Consider the following 23,214-nt stretch of genomic DNA (forward strand, 5'->3'; position numbering starts at 1 on the left):
TTATGCTTGGTAAGTTCCACTGAACATCCTATTCACTCACATACAGGTATCTTCTATTTTATGCCATCAGTCCCCTTTGCCAAGTTAATTTTATTTCAGAGGTCCTTGGTGCTCTCTTAGCTTGGCTGTTTTCTTGCAGACCTTTCAATACCCTGACTAGGTAACATTATCAACCCAGTAATTTGGGCAATCCCTTATTTCAACCCTGACCTGCAAATACCCTCTTTTATTTGTAATTTTATTTCAGGGGGCATTCCCTGCAAACAGGAGTGGTGCAGAATCTATACTCCTTATTTATATCTCATGAAGATAGCTAAATTTCCAACTTTGTTCCCCTTCAAGTCACTGGGGTTGCCAAACCACAACAGTGCCTCAGTGCCAGACCTACGATTCAAAACTGGTTCATTTTCAGAATGACTAGGATTAGCGTGCAAGCTTTATGTTTTAAAGAAAGCAGACAAACCCTCAGGAACTTCAGGCCTTTTGACACATGGCAAGGAACTAAAGCCTATCAACTCCCATTGGCACACTCACTGCCAGCCATAAACAGAGTTGACCTTGAGGAATTTGATGGAGAGTTGTGCTGCCCATGCCCTACTTTTTTAAAAAAAAATATATAAAATTTATAGGCTGCCCATCTTACCTCAAAGTAACTCTGGGCGGCTTACAATCAATTGTGAGCTTATGGCATCTTCCCATCTTTTCCTCTATGCTGAAATTCCTCAGAACAACGCAGGCCGATTTCAATTGTGCTTATCAATTATCGCTGCAAGATTTTGTTTTTTAAAAAATCATTCTGAATTACTATGCCTAAACCTTAAAGTGCATTCTTTTTTTTTCTTTTTTTTTTGCAACAGTCACACATTGCCACACTCCTTTTAAAAAGGCAATCACTTCAACTAAAGAGGTAATCACAAACAAAATAAAAGTGGGGATTATATGCAGGTTCCTGAAGACCAATGATAGTGCTTTTCAGTAAGAGAAATCAAGGATTTTCAAAGCTTCCACATGTTGGTATTTGAAACTCCATTGGCTAAATCCAGCCTCACTGTGAGTTTCATTATGCTTGGGGTGACAAACTTCAAAAAGCCCAACTGGTTGGAATGAATTTGCAGAGAATTACAGTATTATGGATTAAGTATCTGAGAACTCTGATTACCCTCATCGCTGTTTTCTATACATGTTAAAGTATTAATAAAAATAGCATGGGTGCATTTTTCTAACTCAAATACATGTTGTTGATCTTTTATTTCTATATTTCAATGCTTATTCTGAAAGGGAAAACCTGCTTGTGCAGAAAGATGAATGAAGAGGCTGACCTTTTAGAATAAATCATATTTTCCCCTAACCTGTTGATGGGAAAACTACAATATTGGAAGCAAACAGACTATTTGAAATGGGGTGAGCATTAACTTCTGTTTGTACATTTAGAGGGAAGGTATTTTGACTTTGCTTAAAAAAGAACAAGCATTTAAATAAAAATTCAAGACTCTCCCAATGTCAGAGCAAGAAAATCACACATGACAGATATATTTCCAAATACTAATGATAATGTTAACATTTTTAATCTGCAAGCCTAAATTATGAATTTAAGATGATCAATGTCCATCATTTAAGTGCAAATTACAGTCCCCCAAACCAAGGTTAGAATCTCTTGCACTCAAAGTCTGACTTTATGTTCAGAAACAAAATGTAAAATGGGTACACAGGATGATGTAAACAAGAAAGTCAGAAGTTAGTAACCAACAACACTAAACAACTGCCTCGATCTCATCTTCTGCAATAGTTTGAATTTAATTTACGGAATACAAATTAAAGAACACTTTTCCAGCAGTGACCACAATATGATTGACTTTTGTCTCAACATACGCCCACACAAAAATCATCACAATGACATAATCCCCAATTATAACTTCAAAAAAGGCAACTATGATCTTATAGACAACGATCTCTCATCCCTTGATTGGCAATTTCTATTCACTGGATGCAATACTGTTGAAGACCATTACAACATATTTTTACTTGAAGTCAAAAGAGTCATCAAACTATATGTACCAACACCAACTCCCCAAACAAACAAAAAAAAGATTACCCATAACAATAAGGAAACTTCAATCCAAAAAGAGATCGCTCTGGCGGAAAAACAAATCTGGTCACGTTGCCAATTTCAAAAGCCGATACAAAAAATTATGCCACCAGATAAAGACTGAATGCACCAATTATCACATTAAACAAGAAGAAAACCTTCTATGCACCAATTCCACCCATGCTTTTTACAATTTTGTAAACAACAAACTAAAAGACTCAAGGTCCATCCCACTCCTGATAGGACCTAATGGTAAAGACTGCAACGATGACACCATTAAAGCCAACATCTTTAACACATTCTTCAGCTCAGTATTTGTAAACAGCAATGGATCAAGCCCAGTATTTCCTAGCCAAACCACAGACAACTACAATGATCTAATATATATTGATTTTACAGAAGACAATGTTGAAAAAGCACTACGCAATCTAAAACCATCTCTGTCTATTGGACCGGATAGAATATGTGCTTACTTCTTTAAAAAGCTATCCACTGCCATAGCCGAACCTCTAAGCATAATCTTTGAAAAATCTTTCAGGACCAGCTCCTTGCCTAACCTATGGTCACAAGCCACGGTCATCCCCATCTTCAAAAAGGGAGACCCCAGCCTAGTTGAAAATTACAGACCAATCTCCTTATGCTGCATCACCTGTAAAGTCATGGAATCAATTATTAACCAATCCTTTATCCTCCACTTAGAGACAAACAACCTACTCTCCAATAAACAATTTGGTTTCAGGAAAAAACTATCCTGTAATCTGCAACTCTTACACTGCAAAAACATATGGACTACACAACTCGATCAGGGCAAAGCAATAGACACAATCTACATAGACTTCTGTAAAGCCTTTGATTCAGTGGTACATGACAAACTACTCCTAAAACTAAAATCTTATGGTATCTCTGGACAACTGCATAACTGGATAAAAGCATTCCTGTCAAACAGACAACAAATGGTCAAAATTGGGAGCGTCCTATCAAATGCTGTACCTGTCAACAGTGGTGTCCCCCAAGGCAGTGTTTTAGGACCAACTCTCTTCATACTCTACATAAATGACCTCTGTGATCATATTAAGAGCAACTGCATTCTTTTCGCTGATGATGTAAAGCTGTTCAATAGCACAGACAATACTGCTACCCTTCAAAAAGACCTCGACTATGTATCAGAATGGTCAAACAAATGGCAACTTCAAATCTCAACAAACAAATGCTCTGTCTTACATACTGGCAAAAAAAATCAGAAAATAAAATACAAGCTGAATAGTCAAGATCTTGTTGATGATCCAAGCTCTGTAAAGGACCTTGGAATACTCATCTCTAATGATCTAAGTGCTAGAGCCCACTGTAACTACATAGCCAAAAAGGCATTAAGAGTTGTTAACCTAATCCTACGTAGCTTTTTCTCTGGTAATATTACACTACTAACTAGAGCATACAAAACATTTGCTAGACCAATACTCGAATACAGCTCATCAGTCTGGAACCCACATTACGTATCTGATATTAGCACAGTTGAGAAAGTCCAGAAATATTTTACAAGAAGAGTTCTCCACTCCTTTACTCGTTGTAGAATACCTTATGCCACCAGACTTGAAATTCTAGACCTAGAAAACCTTGAATTACGCCATCTTCAGTCTGATCTAAGTATGGTATATAAAATCATACATTGCAATGTCCTACCTGTCAATGAATACTTCAGCTTCAACCATAATAACACAAGAGCACACAATAGATACAAACTCAAGGTTAACCGCACCAAACTTGATTGCAGGAAATACGACTTCAGCAACAGAGTGGTCAATGTCTGGAATAATCTACCTGACTCTGTAGTTTCTTCCCCAAACCCCAAAAACTTTAACCTTAGACTGTCTACTATTGACCTCACCCCTTTCCTAAGAGGTCTGTAGGGGGCGTGCATAAGCGCACCAACGTGCCTACCATTCCTGTTCTATTGTTTCTTTTATTTTTCTTATATGTACCCATTTCATGTATTCATAACTATGTATATACTTATACCTATTATCTTGTAAGCAATTGACAAATCAAATAAATAAATAAATAAATAAAGAAAGAAAGAAAGAAAGAAAGAAAGAAAGAAAGAAAGAAAGAAAGAAAGAAAGAAAGAAAGAAAGAAAGAAAGTTCCTACAAACCAAGCAAGACAAAACAGGGTATAAATCAGGAACGTAACTGTGAAACAATCCAAATGCCAAGATAAACTGATAACAGGGTCTTCAAGGAAAAAGAATTTATGAAGATTGGATTTAAGTAGCATGACTTTGGTTTTTCTATAAGTTTTTATAGCTGGTGCTTCTCTTGACCTTTAACTTTTACAACTCAGTTCTGTTTTGAGTAATTCCTAGAAGTTTGAATTTTTATCTTTTTTCTCCTTAAGCTGTACTTGCAAGGTTCTCCTCTGATGTCTTCATACATACTGTAGGTCTACATCCTCAGGGACTTGGAAGCATTCCAGATCCTTCCCTCTTGAAGACAGCTGAAGGCAAGTCTGACTGTTCTTCAGTTAGGATACTTACTACCTGTCTTCAAGTTTCTTTTTTAATTTCAACCACCTTTGAGCCAGATCTGAAAGTTTCTGCCTTGTCTGCTTTTGAAAATAAGGATTCCTGGACAATTCCTCTTCCTCATGCAATTAATCTGATTCCTGAGACAAAGGTGAATTTAGGATATATTTCAAGAACTTCAAATGCAAGCACAAAATTGCCAAACTCTTTAACAAAGGAATCAATAGAACATGATATGATACATTATATGAAGTCCTGGAAAGCAAAATATTTCACTACTGTGGAATAAATGTGGGGTGGACAAATATTCCTATTTTATTTATTTGTTTATTCGGTGGACAAATATTCTTATTTTATTTATTTGTTTGTTTGTTTGTTTATTTGTTTATTTGATTTATATTGCCGCCTATTCACCATGGCGACTCAAGGCGACTTACACAATGTAAAATCATATTTAGAACAAAAAATAAAAACAAAAACAATAAGAACTAACAAAAAGAATCAAATAAATTAGTGAATTACAATAGAACAAAATTTTGGGGGAAAATTTTTGGGTTGTTATGGTTGGTTCCTAGAAGGATGAAGATTTTGGAGCCTGTTAGGTAAGCAGTGATTTTCAATTTTGTCCATTATCAATGAAGAAAACTCCTGGATTGATGAAGAAAACAGAATATCTTTGCCCTAATGTTAACAGTGATAAAAATTAACCATCTAGCCTTTGTTTGGCTTGTACCAGCTTCTGAATAAATCTCATTTCCATCATTAAATTTACAGCACTTCTTTCATTGGGTGATACTCAAAGTACCAGCCTTTGATAAATACTGTATTTACCTAAGAGATGAACATCCTGCTTGTACCCATTTAAATGGTTACATTTTTTGCATCTGTCTTATGCATTTCTGATCCTTGGGGGGAAGTATCAAAGGATATCAGTTCTTCCCAGTACATATTACATTTTCATTGTCCTACCAGCTCACTGATTCTCCATTTACCTTTACTGGCGACACATCACACTTTATCTTATTGGCATTTATTGTTAATCCAAGTGGACAACTCCAATTTTCCAAGCTAGCGAAGAGTAACATTATTACCTTTTGGGCCTCTGACATGATTTACGTAAGCTAAGGAGCTTAACTTTAGATCAGGACAACTTCCAATATAAATAACTGGTTTTAAGGTTTAGGATATATTTTTTTAAAAAGTTGTCTAGTCCTATCACTATAAAACAAAGGCAAAGTTTGGTAACAAAGGGCTCCATTTCCTATGTATTTCCATAAAACGGCTTGAGCTTGAGCATATTGTTTTCTAAAAAAATAGTAAACTACTAAGGAACCTGATAAATCATGGGTATGGCATAAGTACATGAATGGGTGTTTATTTAATGCTGCCAGGATGACTTCTGCTCTCTAGGAATGGGGAGCGGCTCAATCCTGCAAAAGAAGGAGACAGTGAAGTAGGTATAATTTGGGGGAGGGGATATTTCAAATGCTTGGACTTCCAAATTTTCTGAATATTTTCTTTTTCTGAGCCAGACCATTAGTCCCACAAATGGACAATCACTTAAACATGAGTCAGCGGTGTGTTTCAGCAGCCACAAAAGCTAATACAATCCTTGGTTGTATAAACAGAAGCATAGAATCAAAATTACGTGAAGTATTAGTACCACTTTATACCACCTCAGAAAGGCCACACCTGGAATGCTGCATCCAGTTCGGTCACCACATTACAAAAAATAAATAAATGTTGAGACGTTGGAAAAAGTGCAAAGAAGAGCATCTAAGACGATTGAAGGCCTGGAGACCAAAGCATATGAAGAACAGTTGCAGGATTTGGGTTTGGCTAGTCTAGAGAAATGAAGGACTAGGAGGGACATGATAGCAGTCTTCCAGTATTTGAGAGATTGCCACAAAGAGGAGGGGGTCAACTCATTTTCCAAAGCACCAGGACAAGGAACAATGGATGGAAACTAATCAAGGAGAGAAGCAACCTGGAATTAAAGAGAAACCTCTTAACAGTGAGAACAAAACGAAATTGACATAAGTGTAGCCGTTTTAGTTAGTCAGTATATATTCTTTTTCTTACTTTCTCTGCGGCAGTCATGGGGGAAGGGTTTCGGGCTTGCCACATTCCTAAGGGGGGGGAGGAGTGGAGATAAAGAGAGTGTTTTGGCTAGGTGATCTTCCTTCCCGTGGGAAAATGAGCTGTCCTTGCTTGGGCCCCTTGAGGTGGAGATGTATGACATCAAGCAACGTTGAATTACTTCTATTGGAGAATGTGACTTTGGGGGGTGTTTCTAACTTGTAATATTGTGGGATAATTCCGGGTTGTGTCAGATTCGGAATTACCATGGACTTTGCCAATTTGATGCTTTCCTAAATAAAAGAAATATTTTTGAGGATGGATTTTGTTCTTTTCTTTTTAAATGGATTCCATCACTTGGAAAACTGACATAACCAGTGGAACAGCTTGCTATCAGACATTGTAGGTGCTTCATCATTTGAGGTTTTTAAGAAGAGACTGGACAGCCACTTGTCTGAAATGGTATAGCATCTCCTGCTTGAGCAGAGTGTTGGACTAGAAGACCTCAAAGGTTCTTTCCAGCTCTATGATTGATTGACAAAAAAAGATTGAGGTGTGTCATTATATTATCCCATCCATGAGTAAAAAAGTCACATGTTTATGTGGACTTCAGAGGCCTCTCTCTTCATTTGCTCTCAGTTGCCCCCCAAGCTGGTCCAGTGATATGTTTGGCTTTTCTTCCTAGTTAGAAGAGAGAACCTGAAAGGGAAAAACACTGAGAGGTCCAGTTTCAATCTCCTGAAAATGAGCGCCTTACTTCAACAAAATGTTAAGTCTTTGTATTGAGAAAATGCTCGCCCAACTCCAGAAAGACAATTGCTACTGATAAGGTACGGATGGTTGAGGGTAATTCTTGCTGAATCAAGTACTACAATCTATGTATCTTGACTATTTGATCACCCGGAAAGCTTCTTTATTCTTGAACTTGGAGCTTGAGAGTATAGACTGGTTAATAGTTGGCTTTGAGCAGGGGCGTCAAACTCATGTCATCACGGCAGCATCACATGACATATCGGGACTTTTCCCCCCTTTGCTAAACTGGGCATGGTGAGCACATGACACATCTGGCCCAAGAGTTGGACAGCCCTGCTTTAGAGATCTTACAGGAATCTCATTTATTTATCTCCCATCCAAGTACCTTCCCCACCCGCTAGATCAGCCAAAGTTTGTTATATGATAGTAATCCAAATTGATCTCAGTTTCTACCACTTTCAATCAGTTTGCACTGAGGAAGAGAAAAACGCAACATGTGGTTTTCTGATGCGGGATATTATGTGTTCTCCTACAACTGTTTTTGCAGACATCATTGATCTATTTGCGCTTGCCTGGATCTGCCTTTCTTTCTCTGTTTCCAACATTTTGCAATAACTACCTCTGCTGCAGCAGTTACTGTGTGTTTGCGTGTGAGAGCAGCTTGTGTGTGAAAGTTGTAAAAGACATTAACACTATCATAACACTGTAATAGATTTTTAACATCCTCCAGATTCTGGGTGGTTTTGGTCCAGAATACAAAACTAGACCCAATGATTTTATCCATTGCTGTGACCAGGAGAAGCAGTGAATTCTATCAACTCATTCCTACTGTCTTCAGGATCTGGTAAAAAAAAAAAAATCCAGGTTGTTAGATATATTCAGGCTCTTTTTGCTGACTGAGGTTCAGCAGATCCCTTAGAGAGCTGATGTCTTTCAAAGTAAGCAATGTCTAGGGGTTTTTCCTCATCAAAGCATAGCCCTGATTAATACAAAAAACAGAGTTGGAAGGGACCTTGGAGGCCTTCCAATTCAACCTCCTGATCAGGCAGGAGACCCTATACCCATTTCAGACAAATGGTTGTCCAATCTCTTCTTAAAAGCCTCCAGTGATGGAGCTCCCAGAACTTCTGAAGGCAAGCCGTTCCACTGACTAATTGTTCTCACTGTCAAGAAATTTTTCCTTAGTTCCAGGTTGGTTCTCTCTTTGATTAGTTTCCATCCAGTGCTTCTGGTTCCACCTTCAAGTGACTTGGAGAATATCTTGACCCCCTCTTCTTTGTGGCAGCCCCTCAGATATTGGAACACTGCTATCATGGCATCCCTACTCCTCCTTTCCATTAGACTAGATATACCTGATCCCTGCAATTGTCCTTCCATGGGGCAAAGGAAATTTTATCAGAGAATAACATCCCCAGAGGGCTTTGCTGCACTAATTTTATTATTACTGAGCAAGCAAATTAATAAGTATAAGTGAGAATTTAGAAGTCAGGTTATTTTTACAGGGTACAACCAGCTGTCTGGGATCCCCACTATCAGAACAGATCCTTTCTCATTCCTAACCCAGCTTTGGCCTCTAAAATAAAATCATGGTTGATCTTTACAATCCAAACAGCAACATTTCCACCAGGGATGACTCATGTCTAGGCACAGGATCAGCAAAAGAGCACTGAAGACAATTTACTCACAATATTGTTTCCCTCCTGCGGCCTGGGAAAAAGACCCCTGGCAATTTTCCAGTTCAAAGAAGTGAAGATACAATTTCAAGGGAATTCAATGCACTGCTTACTCAAGATTTATTGGGGCTGAGCTGGTTTTATTCACACAAAAGACACATGCAATGTCTTATACTGGAGAATTCCTACTGAAAAAGCATGTGGCTGGCATTCATTTATTAAAATCTAGGTTTATGTGGTATACACTCCAGTTATTTGGGGATGATTGTTGTTTCTTTGTGAGGGCAACATGGGTTCTAATTAACTAAAGTCACTAAACAAATTTTGTTGCAGAAATTGAAATACTTGTACGAGGGGGAGGGATATTAAAATGACCCCCCCCCCCAAAAAAAGCAGGAAGAAAATGGCATGATTTTTTACTTCAGAGGAAAGGGTGGGGGGAAGAAGATATACAGAAGACAAAAAGAAAAAAATTAGTGCAAATCTTTGGTCTGTATGACTTGACAATTCTCATTCTCCTCCTCCTCCTCCTCTTTCTCATCATATGGCCTTTTAGGAGAAAAAAGGACACACCTATCCTACAAAACCTTTGCAAAGAATAAATTCCAGATTGCACGAGGTGGCTTTCTTTTTATCATGGGAACACATTACTAGGTCATGGTTGTAATTCAACTTCAAGCAGCATTATACACAGAGAAAATAAAACTAAAGAAAACTGAAGAAATGCAACATTCACAAAACTTCAGAAATGTCAGGGACTAACAACTTTAATAGGTGAGAAAAAGCTGAATGAAAGTTAGGAGTGCTCAGAGTCTCTCAAATGCAAATTGTCTAAGAAGAAGAGAGAAAGATTTAGATTAGCTATCATAGACTTTAAAAAGAGACAGCAGAAATATCTAAAAGAGCTGGAAGAATAGAATAGAATAGAATAGAATAGAATAGAATAGAATAGAATAGAATAGAATAGAATAGAGTAGAGTAGAGTAGAGTAGAGTAGAGTAGAGTAGAGTAGAGTAGAGTAGAATAGAATAGAATAGAATAGAATAGAATAGAATAGAATAGAATAGAATAGAATAGAATAGAATAGAATAGAATAGAGAGTGGAGTGGAGTGGAGTGGAGTGGAGTGGAGTGGAGTGGAGTGGAGTGGAGTGGAGTGGAGTGGAGTGGAATGGAATGGAATGGAATGGAATGGAATAGAATAGAATAGAATAGAATAGAATAGAATAGAATAGAATAGAATAGAATAGAATAGAATAGAATAGAATAGAATAGAATAGAAAGTAGAGTAGAGTAGAGTAGAGTAGAGTAGAGTAGAGTAGAGTAGAATAGAATAGAATAGAATAGAATAGAATAGAATAGAATAGAGAGTAGAGTGGAGTGGAGTGGAGTGGAATGGAATGGAATGGAGTGGAGTGGAGTGGAGTGGAGTGGAGTGGAGTGGAGTGGAGTGGAATAGAATAGAATAGAATAGAATAGAATAGAATAGAACAGAACGCTATATAGGTAGTCCTTGACTTACAATATTTCCTTTAATGACCCCGTTCAAAGTTAAAATGGCACTGAAAAATGTGACTTATGACCGTTTTTCACAGTTATGACCTTTGCAGCATCCTCATGATCATATGATCAAAATTCAGATGCTTGGCAATTGGTTCATATTTATGATTGCAACAACTGCAGAGATTCACTGAGCAACTGAGGCAAGAAAGATCGTAAAACGGGGCAAAACTCACTTAACAAATGTCTTACTGAACAACAGAAATTTTGGACTCAATTAGTCTTGTAAGTTGAGGAGTACCGGTAGAATACAACCCAATCACAGAACATCAAGATTTAAACATCCAAATTGAAATCCATATATCACAATGAGTTCTTACAGAACGCCTATAGCATCTCAAAATAATAATAATAATAATAATAATAATAATAATAATAATAATAATAATAATAATAATAATAATAACAATAATAACAATAACAACAACAACAATAAATAATAACTAACAAAATCTGACTGTTCTGTACTGTGGGACTTCCGAATACAGACCGGCAAAGTTCTGGAACACAATACCCCAGATATCACGATTGTGGAGAAGAAAAAAGTGTGGATCATCGACATTGCCATACCTGGTGATAGCAGAATTGACGAGAAACAACTTGAAAAAGTCACCAGATATCAGGACTTGAGAATCGAACTGCAGAGACTCTGGCATAAACCACTGCAGGTGGTTCCAGTGGTACTGGGCACGCTGGGTGCTGTGCCTAAGCACTTAAAAACAATTGGCACTGACAAGATCACCATTGGTCAGCTGCAGAAGGCCACCTTACTGGGATCTGCTCGCATAATCTGCCGATACATCACGCAGTCCTAAACGCTTGGGAAGTGTTCGACTAGTGATTTGTGATACGAAACCCAGCATGGTTATCTCGTCTGCTGTGTATACTCTCATTTTTGTGTACAATAATAATAAAAACAATAAATAATAACCAACAAAATCTGACTGTTCTAGGTCCTTGGGAAAGATCCAATTTAAACAAATCCAATCTAAACAAGTGTGAGCAATCATAAACCCACAAAAAAGTCTGTGTAATGGAGGAGGCTGTACCTGGACAGAACATAATAGCAGAGAAAGAGAAAAATCAAAATACAAAACACAAACACTTGCATGTAGAAGAAGTCTGTAGCAAAAGAAACCAAAGACAGGACCAACAGTGACAGGTGACTTGGATGTAATCCAAAAACATTCACAGCACCATTTGAACACCATCAGCATTGACCAAATCCCCATAATTACAGAAGGGCAGCTTGACTTGGAACAGCTTACATCCTGTGGTGATACCTGTGACATTATTAAAAAAAATCAACACCTGCCTTTCTTAGTGCCTTGGAAGGATTCAATCAGGTGGAGAAAAATGGAAATCCAGCCTAACTATCTGGCCGACTGTGCAACAAACCATAATAATGATGTATATTTAAAATAACACATCTTGGGCAGGATCTCAGAAGTCCAAATAATTCACCAGTATGTATGGAAAAATATCTAAGATCAAATGGGATGATTTTTTTTAAAAAAAACCCACAAAAATGGATATCATTTTTTTTTAAATGGAGAATTCCTGAGTATTGCTAGAACACCATCCAGTGCCACAACTTTTTTTATATATATACATACATACATATACATATACATATACATATACATATACATATACATATACATACATACATACATACATACATACATACATACATACATACATACATATATATATATATATATATATATATATATATATATATATATATATATATATGCGCATCACTGGGCTGAATAGAAAATCTGCCTGGGGGGCTTCTCTATATTTCTATTTCCCCAGAGAGGTACAGTGTAATTGGAAATGCTGCTTTCTAAGATTTTGATTAAACACGCCAGGAAGCAAAGTCTAATCTGATTCGCTTTCTATGGTGGAGGAGCATGAGAAGCTATCAACTCAGAATTGTTTGGATCTGACCAACCGTATTAGTCTCCTCCACTGTAGCAAACTGATGACACTCTGACTTGTGCATAAGGGTGGAAGAGTCAAAGCCTCCATCTGTGACAACCTCAATCAGCATTGGATCTGTTCAGAACAGGAAGCATGTCTCAGTCTGTGTAAGGGAGAAAAGCAATCAGAAATGTCACCATCCTTGGATGACATAATGTGCCGATGTTTCAAAGAGCTTGAGCTAGAATAGAATCTTCCACAAGAAACCTGCATAGTAAAAAAGCATTTCCCTCCGGAGAGGTTCTATCTTCTTTGACACAAGAGGAGGAGAGGCCGAGGAGAGGTGGGAATAGAGGACAGTTATTCCACAACTCCAGAGTTACCTGGATTAAAGATGGCAGCACTGAAATCATAGTAGGGTCCATCCCATTCATGATAACCCACTGCCCATCTGTATTCTGATTAGATGGTGATTGTTGGTTGAGCTATAGTCTCTAAGAGATGCCTTGAGTGTTCTTCACAGGAGGAAAACACCCTTTGACCTCCAGAATCAATGTTCAAAAGACAATCGGAGAGTTCAAAGATATATTGGTAAGTTTTTTAGAAGCTAGAATTGCAGCCAAAGGAGAAAACAGTAGGAAAACAAGAGAAACAAGCATCAAAGCCAAACCTGCGTCAACATCATGGGCCACAAAAGCTCTCTTCTACACAATCACTTGTTAAGTTTTTTTTTTTTCTTAGAAGTCTTAGTAAGATGCACACATTTCTTCTTTATTATAAAATATGATGGAAGGACACAGTCTGCCATTTTAAAGAGTTCAATCTTTTCAAAGTTCAAATCACTCTTTGGTGTTTGCTCTGCTTCCATTCAATCTATTTCAGGCTCTGCCAAGAGTACAACTGTGATTGACAGCACTTTGGGTTTTTCATTTTAGTTTTTTAGTGTTGCAGGGAAGCATCTTGTTTTGAAAGAAGCAGCCAGGATATACTTTCATTATAATCTAGGATTTTGAAATTAACAAAATTTGAAAACAAAGAAAAAGAAAATTGTAATATGTGAAAAGAATTCTGCTTATATGAAAAACCTTCTTCCTTTTTTATTTGTTGCCTTGTCACAAGCATGTTCATAAAACCTGCTTCTGAGATGCAGGATCAGATTTTAAAAAGTGTGTGTGTGTGTGTGTGTGTGTTTCTGTGTGTGTATCTGTGTGTCACTATAGGGAATTCCACATTATATCTGATCATGATCATTAGCATGGTACAATTGCACAATTAAATAAATGCATTCATTTACTTGATTTACATCCTATTTTGCCCACCCAAGCAAGTGATCAAGGCAGCCAGCAGAAGTTAAAGTACAGAATGAAAATAATAACATTCATATTAAAGCCAATTAGTGAATAAGAGATGGATTAAATTGCAAAACAGATGCACTTAGGTAGAGGAATATAAAAGTACATTTACAATGGAATTGATTTCACAGCCTGGGAGTGCTGTATGCAGAAGAAAACCAGTCTGATATGACAGATAAATGAATCTTGGACAAGGAAAGCGAGTTTTGTCTAAAAACTAGCCAAATAACATTGGAAGCTGTTTGATTTCTGAGCCAAACAGAATGCCAAGTGGTTGATCTGTTGATGAGAAAAATAGGAGAAACAAGAGCAAACTATTTTGCCTTTTGGATGCAAAATGGCATACACCTATATTAGAAAGCAAGCTAAGATGACAAGGAATCATTTGGAAAATAAATGATTGATTGATTGTGTTATGAACTAATAAAATACGCCGTATTAAAAGTTAACAAAAGCTAGCTAGGAAAGCAGGCTCGAAATCCTGCTCTTCTGATTGGCCCATCAGAGCAAGTCGGGATTGGTCCATTCCGGGCATCCTGATTGGCTTAGAACGGGCCGTTCCCATTGGACAGAAACCAAAGGTATTAAACGTAGTTCATTGGTTAATGGGACAGCAGCCAGCCCTATAAAAGGGCTGCTGCTGTCCAAGGGTTTCGCTCTGTTCACTCTGTTCTGAAGTCACTTATTAAAGAGTTGAGTCACTACTGATGCCTCGTCTCCGTTCTTGCGCCCACGCCTCCCAACATAACACTGGCAACGAGGATGGGATGCAGAGACAATAGAGCCGCCTAAGCACTCACTGTGCACCGAACAGAGCACGTGGCTTAAAGAGCGTCAACAAGGGCAAGATGGCCAGCGGCGCTATACCACCCGCTCCATTTGACCCGGCTAACGAAGACTGGGACTCGTACATAGACCGGTTCCAGATGTTTCTGGAGACCAATAACCTGAAGGACGCTTCGCCTGGCAAGAAATGAGCTGTCTTCCTGACCCATTGCGGGCCTGCCGTTTTTAAAATGGCAAAGGCACTTGCAAAACCTGCAGAGGTGAAGACGATGGATTGGGATAACCTCGCTCCGATACTGCGGGCCCACTATGCACCCGCAGTGCCTACTCTCATCCGGAGGCACGATTTTTACCAAAGAAACCAACGGAAGGGCGAGAGTGTTGGAGACTTCATCGCCGATCTCCGGAACCTGGGGGGTCTCTGTGGTTTTTCAAACCTCGAGGAAGCCATGAGAGACCGAATAGTTCTGGGATTAGATGACCACGGTGCTCAAAGCAAGATCATGGCCAAAGGGGACATCGATCTTGCAAATGCCATCACTGATGCTACTGCAGCAGAGGCAACCAGGAAGTCGGCCGCTCGAATGCGCTGCACCAACACACCACTCCGCCAACTCGCCCAGGATGCCTCACCTCTTTCAGAGAGGCATGCTACAACAGCGCACCATGAAGACCTCGAGTCTCCATCAGACAGTGATGAAGAAGAGGTCAACCGACTCCGTTCTGAACGCGACCAGCGAGATCAGCGAAGCCGGAAGCCTTCACGTCAATGCACTGGTTGTGGGGCAAATCACCCACGAGCAGAATGCAAATTCCTCGATGCACTCTGCCGCTCCTGTGGGAAGAGGGGCCATATTGCTAAAGTATGCAGGAGCAAGCGGGGGTCAAGTCCAATCCGTAGAGAAAACAATGGCCGCCAAGCCACGGGCAGCCCGCCCGTGAGCCGGGATCGCCCGAACCACCAATGGAACCACTATCACTACAGAAACCGAGCACCTCCGGCGTCGACTAGACAAGAGGAGACGCACCAAACCATAACCATCGGCCACGCTTCATCTTTGGATGCAAAGAAGATCCGAGTGAAGGTCGCCATTGAATATCACCCTTGCATCATGGAAGTAGACTCTGGGTCGTCCTTATCCATGGTATCGTGGAAGACTTGCAAACAACTGATCCCCGACATCCGTCGTCAAGACCTCAGCACCCAGAGAATCATATTAAGAGACTATCAGGGAAACCGAATTCCCGTCGCCGGGTCCCGTAACGTCCAAGTCTCATTTAAAGACCGCACCGCTACACTGCCTCTTACCATTGTCGATCGGGACCGACCCAGTTTGCTGGGTCTACAGTGGTTCGCTCCGTTGGGGATTGAACTAGCCGGCATACACCAGACCGGGAGCGGTGACTGGGAAACAGCCCTCATCCAGGAGTTCCAGGACGTATTCATGGCGCAACTAGGCAAGTACAAGGGGGCCCCCATATCATTTAATCTCAGCCCCAAGGTTGTGCCCATACGCTTTAAACCCTGTTGAGTGTCTTTTGCCCTTAAACCTAAAATCGATGAACAATTGGACAAATTGATAGCCTAAGGGGTTTTAGAACCAATCGATCACGCCCGTTGGGAAACCCCGATAGTAACACCCATTAAGCCGGATGGATCGATAAGAATTTGTGGGGATTACCGAGCCACTCTAAACCACGTGCTCCAACAAAGCGCTTATCCCGTACCGGTGGTTCAACACCTTCTACATTCTCTGGGTGGTGGAAAAATCTTTGCAAAATTGGACTTAGCACAAGCATACCAACAGCTACCCGTAGACGCAGAGACTGCTGAGGCCCAAACTATCATTACGCACCGTGGTGCGTTTAAATGCAATCGGCTCCAGTTCGGAGTGAGTGTAGCCCCAGGCATTTTTCAAAGCCTGATGGAGCGTTTACTACAAGGCATAAAAGGGGTTGTGCCTTATTTTGATGATGTGTTAATAGCTGCTCCAAATAGAGAAGTGTTGGAACACCGACTCAGAGCGGTTCTCCAAAAATTTAAAGACGCAGGGCTTAAAGTAAAACAAGACAAATGTCAACTCTGTACTGAGAGGGTTGAGTTTCTAGGGTACCTCCTCGATAAAAAGGGGATCCACCCAACCGAAAAAAAAATAACGGCCATCAAAAACGCCCCCAGACCTAGGAATAAAACAGACCTACAAGCCTTCCTAGGACTCATTAATTTTTATAATATCTTCTTGCCTCAGAAGGCGACGGTAGCTGAACCATTACATCGTTTGTTAGACAAGAAGGCTTCCTGGGTCTGGGGACAACGGGAAGAGAAAGCGTTCCAGCAGGTGAAAGATCTCTTGACCTCCGATGCTGTCCTAATGCAGTTTAACGAGACTTTGCCGTTAACCGTCACGTGTGACGCCTCGCCATTCGGGGTGGGAGCCATCTTAAGCCATGTTCTACCTAACGGCAAAGAAGCACCTGTTGCCCTTTTTTCCCACACATTATCTAAAACCGAAAGGAACTATAGCCAACTCGATAAGGAGGCTCTTGCTATTGTCGCCGCTATTAAACGTTTTCATGAATATGTTTATGGATGATCATTTACCATAATTACGGACCACAAGCCGTTGCTCGGCATTATAGCGGGGGACAAGCCAACGCCCTATATACTGTCACCAAGAATGACACGCTGGTCAGAATTTCTAGCGGCATACAATTATCAATTACAACACCGCCCGGGGAAAGCCATTCCCCACGCTGACGCCTTGAGTCGTTCCCCACTTCCGGAAACCGTCGTTGACCCAGCTCCGTCCCTCACAACGCTCCAAATAGAAGCACTGCGCTCATCGCCATTAACCGCGAGAGACATCGCCGCCGAAACCAAACGAGATCCTATCCTCGCATGTGTCCTCAGCTGGGTCGAACGTGGATGGCCGGTCGACGAAAACCGCAACAATTTCACACCATTCAAAAGCCGCCAGACTGAATTGTTCTCTCAACAGGGTTGTATTCTATGGGGAGACAGAGTCGTCATCCCAGAGAGGCTACAACGAACCGTATTGGAGTTATTGCACGACGGACACCCTGGCATCGTGCGTATGAAGGCGCTGGCGAGAAGTGACGCGTGGTGGCCGGGCATTGATAAACAGATTGAAGCCTGGGTTAAATCTTGCCCCAAATGCCAAGAAGTCAGCACTGCCCCACCGAAGGCAACTCCAACCGAGTGGGAGAAACCTCGAGGTCCGTGGTCCCGTATACACATCGATTTCGCGGGACCCACCAAGGGACACACCTTTCTACTAACAGTCGATGCTTATTCCAACTGGCTCGAAGTCACCAGAATGAAGAGCACCACCACAGAAGCAGTTACAAAAAAACTCAATAAACTATTCGCAACACATGGCTTACCGGACGTTCTAGTTTCGGATAACGGGCCCCAATTCACCGCCTTACCATTCGAACAATATCTTGCGGACCGGGGCATCCACCATGCGCTAACCTCGCCGGCTCATCCTGCCACCAACGGAAGAGCCGAGCGAATGGTTCAATTTGTTAAAAAAACTGCACAAAATGGATCCAGGGGACATCGATGAAAAACTAAACAGAATCCTCTTGCTTCAACATATAACCCCACACAGCATCACCAAGAAAACCCCAGCTGAACTGTTAATGGGGCGGAAACTTCGCTTCCACCTCGACCGATTGCACCCTGCCTACACGCCAGAGACACCTTTCGGCTCCAGCGGAAAATGCCGCGAATTCCAGGTAGGCGATTTGGTCTATGCCAAAAACTTTTCCGGCAACCCATTGTGGGTCCCAGCAACCATAACCTACCTCACCGGCCCCAGATCTTACCGTTTGCAAACTACAGATGGCAAATCCTGGAAACGGCACATAGATCAGTTGCATTCCAGATTGCAACCCGGCTCACTTAACTCCCCAGGAACTCTGACTGGGGGGGAGGAAATACCGATACAGATGGATCCAAGGACGAAATGGACGACAACGCCATTATAGAAACACAACGGCCAAGAAACGCGCCATTGGAAGAAGAATCAAGGAGGGGACTTGCCCCACCGCAGCTCGAATCCGCGATGGAAGCAGGCCCACGAGACCCCGGAACTAACCCCAGGAACCTGGCTGACTACAACGAGGAGAGCGAAAATAACAGCGCCGAATCGTCTCCCGGAGAAACGGAAGCGTTGCTACCGGACATTGCGGGAAGTGCTCAACCGGAGCCAAACCGCGAGCAGAAACTGATGGAGCAACGAAAGTCGACCAGGCAGGTTAAAAAACCTGCATACCTTCGAGAATACATCACCACTCCGTGTAAACGGAACCTGGGGGGAAGGGGTGTTATGAACTAATAAAATACGCCGTATTAAAAGTTAACAAAAGCTAGCTAGGAAAGCAGGCTCGAAATCCTGCTCTTCTGATTGGCCCATCAGAGCAAGTCAGGATTGGTCCATTCCGGGCATCCTGATTGGCTTAGAACGGGCCGTTCCCATTGGACAGAAACCAAAGGTATTAAACGTAGTTCATTGGTTAATGGGACAGCAGCCAGCCCTATAAAAGGGCTGCTGCTGTCCAAGGGTTTCGCTCTGTTCACTCTGTTCTGAAGTCACTTATTAAAGAGTTGAGTCACTACTGATGCCTCGTCTCCGTTCTTGCGCTCACGCCTCCAAACATAACAGATTGACTAAATTGTTTCTGATCCTAGCAACCCCATAGATTTTCTCTGTGATGGTATATTCCTTCACAAAATCACATACTGTTTCATGTTGTTAGGTAAATATACTGACCACGCAATAACCAATTTCAGCAAGAAAGGAAGATTACAAGAAATATTTCAAAACCAAATTAATAAAATTACCTTTTTTGTGGAGAAAATCTATCTATATGGCTGCTAGGAATCAAAATGACTTGGTGGCACAAAACCAATCAATCAATGAATCAAAATGATCTGAGGCTAATCCAAAATTTGTTGCTAATTTAGACCAGCATGACTATATCCTGATCAATTACATTCTTTAAGAGCTGTAGGTTCAAACGATTACCTTTTGCAGAATTAATATTAATACAGAGATTCATTGGAACAAAAAATAAGCATTCTCAGTGATGAACTGGGCAAGAATGTTTATATATTTTCTTGAAGATATGGGAAAATGAAAATGGAAACAGAGTCCTGGATGCTTATTTTTATTAATTGTTTGGTGAGGCAGATGGGTCTGGTTTCTTCCTCCAATGTTCTGTATAATTTTGGTCAAATATTTCTTAGAAATATTTTTTCTAAGGAAAAAAGGACCATCCATGAGCAAAGATGATATAGAATCCATAGTCATGGTCAATTTTTTTAAAACATAAGTATTTTGTAAACACATTTTACCAAAAAGAAAGAATAAATAAAGAACAGGAAATTGTAGAATCATGGTTGACAAAACCTGCATCATATTTTGAAGACTATTTAGTGTGTGAGTCAAATATTTAGATGTTTTAGATCCATATACCAGTTTTGATTTACGAAAGCTTTCTTCACTGGAAAATATAACTGTTGCTTATAGATCTAAATAGGATATTTCTACACTGTTCTTTCTCCTTAACAATTACCCTGAATGATGACTGGTCATTTATCTTCAAACATTAAACTACTTGAAGCCACTAATGGGCAATATTTTATGTTGACAATACAATCTGTAAACAAATGCCATAATAAACTTTTTTAAAAAGGAAAATCAACTGACTGAGTCAGCCAAAGAAATAAGAAGGAGAAAAGGGAAATCTCAAATAGCTTCAGGGAAAATATAAAGGTAAATTTGGGGAAAATGTGTTGTCCAAATGGCTGGTTTACCACTTTTATTGCTCAAAAAGAAGTGTTTTTGATGTTTTATTGTTATGCATTATAATTCTGAATGTACAAGGTTTCCAGACAGATCTCATTTAGTTCAACACTTTTATATTCAACCTCCATTTTCCAACAATAATCCATCACTCAAATTGTAAGAACCGTAAAACTGTACAGGTTTGCTCACTGACAATTTACATGGCAATTATGCAGATAATGAATAAACTTTTTCTTAAAGCATGTCTGTATAATTTTCACAAAGAAGAAGCAGAAAGAAAAAAGGGAACCAGAACCAGAACAAAACCTTTAAATCAAATTAGTAGAGTTTAGATCTTGCCAATCTAGAATCTTTGGATTGGAACATCAAACTTTGAGCTTTTCTCCCATTCAAAGGGAAAAAAGAAGTTTAACTCTAATCTGTTCCAATTTCCATACTATCTTCTAATTCTCCTTTACTGAGCATCCAAAATTGGGCAGAAGGGATATATTTAATCCAAACAATTATTTCTCATTTAATCCAAGAGAAAAAAAAATGGAACATCCAAAATCAAGGGTCTAAATTAAGAGATACTAAATTATAATTCATGCCTGAGGGTATATATTTTATTTGCCTCTGTATCTATTTGTTTATTGCCTGAAGTCCATAATGTTGTGATGGGACATCATTGATACATGCCAATTGCAAAGAACCTGAATTTTGGACCATGGAAATGCTGCAAGAGTTCTAAGAGTGAGTACTGGTTATGTAAGTCACTTTTTCCAGTGCTGTTGTTACTTTGAAACGTTGATAAATGAATGATTGTAAGTTAAGGACCACCTGTAATGTTGACAATGCTTTCACTATCCATTACAGCAAAAGAAATCCACTGTAAAACAATAGTAATAGTCAACGGTGAATAATGTCCTCTCAAAAATTTCAATATTCTCTCTTTTTTTCCCCAGAAAGTTATTTTTAAGAAGCAATTCTGATTCCAAAGGCCAAGGCCATAAAAACAATGTCTCAAGACTTAGAAGTAGAGACTAACCATTTCCCAGTACAACTGTATAGGTTGGAGAAGATGGTTGTCATGGTTGACTTCTCTTACATCTCTTCTTGTAACCAGACAATAGGAACTAGGGATGGGGGAAGGGAGTAATTGGAATGAATGAGGGATCTGGGAGGGAATTGAGGAATTCAAGGACACCTTCTGTGGCCTGAGAGAATTTCTACACCTCAAGGTCAAACGCTGGAAAACATCTGAAAGGCACAAACTGTTCTGAAAACAAATTGACTGTATGTGATTGGGGGACAATGGACAGTGGGTGGCCCAGGGGAAAGGCTGTTTTTCATATGTAAACCTCAGAACTGACTTTACTTCTCCTGTACTTATGTGGAATGATCAGTAAAGCTATACTCTTTGAAAAAAACAAGGTCCCAGGGGTTTCTTTTGCTGCATATGCCAATAGGACAGTTGAAATGGCCATGCTGGTCCTCTGATGTCAAACCATATAGGGCTATATAGGTGAATATCAGACCTTTGAAACTGAACCAGAAGCAAATCTGAAGCCAATACAGGACCCACAACATGGGTGTTCTGTGCTCCTGGAAGCTATACATACATATCAGAAAGAGGCTACCCTGTTTTGCACCAAGCAGTCTTCAAGGGCAGTCTGATATAGAGCATAGTGCAGTTGTCCTGACAAGTTGTGCTGAAGCCATGAGTTGCTGTTGTGAAAATTATCTGGTACGATCATAAGCAATAGAAATAAAAGAAAACAGATTAACCATGCAGTGGGTAAGAAATAATCGTTCAATTATCACTTTCGAAATAGCCAAGCTAGTTTGCTGAAACCAAAAAACAAGTATCCCATGAGTAAGAATCTCTACATTCATACAGATCTAAATTAATTCCTCCCCTCAATACAGCTTGCAAGCTATTATGTAATATGCCCTTTGTAATAATGCATTCAGCAGTTTTAACAGATGCAAAATATTAATTACAACACAGGAGTTATTCCCAGGCTATGTTTCTGTTGAGAACCGGATGGTAAAAGAAGTGCTAGATGAACATAATTTTATAGCTTGTTTACGACATTCTGATTCCCCCCCCTCGCCAAAAAAAATAAAGTACAAACTGAATTAATCTGTATCTTACATGAAAATAGAATTCAGTCTGAATTAACTACAGTCTCAAAGGGTAATTAAAAAAATAAGCACCCCTAAATGACACACAAATTCAAAAGTGTTTTTAACATAATAAATGAAAATTATTTTGAAAATGGAATGTGATGGCTAAGTGACTAAAGATGTTGAGTTTGTTAGCTGGAGAGCTGGCAGCCTGGGTTTGAGACCCAAGCGCCATGTGATGGGATGAGCTCCCGTCTAGCTCCTGCCCACCTAGCAATTTGAAAGCATTCAAATGCAAATCGATAAATAAGTACCACTTCGGTAGGAAAGTAACAGAATTCCATGCGCCATGGCCTACAGTTATGCTGGTGACATGACCTTACAAAATGTTTTCAGGCAACACTGGCTCCCTTGGCCAAGAAAAGGAGATGAGCACTGGCCCTAGAGTCAGACACAACTGGAGGGGAAACCTTTATCTTTTATTTTTAAAATAGAAAGTACTGGTATATACTGTAACTTATACATGCTGCT

At 39.9% G+C, this 23,214-nt stretch overlaps 1 protein-coding gene across 6 annotated transcripts in view; it reads right to left on the bottom strand.

The window, feature by feature from the left end:
* GRID1 (glutamate ionotropic receptor delta type subunit 1) overlaps positions 1-23,214 on the bottom strand; it is a 654,467-nt gene that overhangs the window by 236,327 nt on the left and 394,926 nt on the right. The gene's annotated exons all lie outside the window — the stretch shown is intronic.

This window comes from Notechis scutatus, chromosome 4 (genome assembly GCF_049901735.1).
Source record: "Notechis scutatus isolate UNSWTSFEM ecotype Mainland chromosome 4, rNotScu1.2, whole genome shotgun sequence".
In the NCBI taxonomy this organism is placed as follows: domain Eukaryota; kingdom Metazoa; phylum Chordata; class Lepidosauria; order Squamata; family Elapidae; genus Notechis; species Notechis scutatus.